At 39.0% G+C, this 1,212-nt stretch overlaps 1 non-coding gene across 1 annotated transcript; it reads left to right on the top strand.

Annotated features, from left to right (window-relative positions):
* The first annotated feature begins 751 nt into the window (after window positions 1-751).
* LOC116638992 lies at window positions 752-881 on the top strand. Its single transcript, XR_004300757.1, has one exon. It is a non-coding gene; the product is annotated as a small nucleolar RNA SNORA18 (small nucleolar RNA).
* The last annotated feature ends 331 nt before the right edge of the window (window positions 882-1,212 follow it).

The following is a 1,212-nucleotide window of genomic DNA, read 5'->3' on the forward strand; positions in this document are numbered from 1 at the left end:
CTGATTTTCCTCTTGCAAGTGTCACACTTTAGTAGATCTTAGTTGGCAGAGTTTTATTTGAAGTCCTCTTCTATTTCATGACAAGGCATATACGAAAAGGGGAATATGTTGGATCTAATTTTGGTATCTCCTCGGAGACACTCTATTCAAAATGCCTTCTGGACACACTTCTGAGATGGAGTTCCCTGGGCTGCTGTTACTGTGTCTCTTGACAACAGAGGTTATGATCTAATTCCAGTTCAGAATTTTGTGATAAAAATAGTAGAACTGAAAAGGTGATGGAATGTGCAACCTCACCAGGATTTTTTTTTTTGACATCAGTGTTTTGATAGGGAAAGAGTAGTACTCTGACATCTAATGTAGACACATTTGTGTGGGTAAGAGGGAGAACTATGAACTCAGAGATGATCTTGCATCCTCTTGGTTGTCATAAGTAGCTCTGTCTTCCTTGAAAGAGGGCAACAACAGTCTTCTGTTGCCTAGACACCTTGTGATTACTTCATTTGAACAAGTTGTCAGACAATGATATTTGGTTTCTTCCTGAGATTCCTCCCACACCCTTCGTTGCTTCCAAACATCTAACCAGGTGCAAGTCACAGGGAAGGCCAAGCAGGAAAGTCCAGTATTGCTCTAGGAGGACATGTCATACATGAGAGAACTGTAGGATTCCATGACCACTATGTACAAGTGTGACCTAGGGGAACACTTAATGATGGGGGGTGTTTTCAGTGTGGTAAAAGAGAAGTTTGGAGTTGAGGTCTATCCTGATTGGCTTTTTCTGCAGACCCACATCATTGGAGATGCCTCATTGAATAACTATGTTGTCTGCTTTTTCTCACGGAACTCTTTGTTAGATCTGTGGAAAGAACTATAAGAGAGAGCTGCCAAAGTATGAAAGACCTGATAGTCCATTTTTTTAAAAAATCTTAGGTATTGGTATATCCTCAAAGTCTGTATTATTCTTGGGTGTGCTAGTTTTGGAGTAAATATGATTTAAACTCAATTCATATTCAGAGGACCCTAAAGTAAATTGTTTGAAAAAATTAGATCCCAAAGTTTATAGGTAGAAAAGTATCCCATCAGTAAGTCATCAGTGTGTCCATAATCACATAAAATTTTCAGAGAAAATAAGCCCAACTGAAAGAATTGAAGCTTGACATGACAACTGAGGATTGAGCATGGGGTGTGTGTGTGTGTGTATATATATGTACA

The sequence above is a fragment of the Phoca vitulina genome, unplaced genomic scaffold (assembly GCF_004348235.1).
Source record: "Phoca vitulina isolate PV1807 unplaced genomic scaffold, GSC_HSeal_1.0 scaffold16, whole genome shotgun sequence".
Lineage (NCBI taxonomy): Eukaryota > Metazoa > Chordata > Mammalia > Carnivora > Phocidae > Phoca > Phoca vitulina.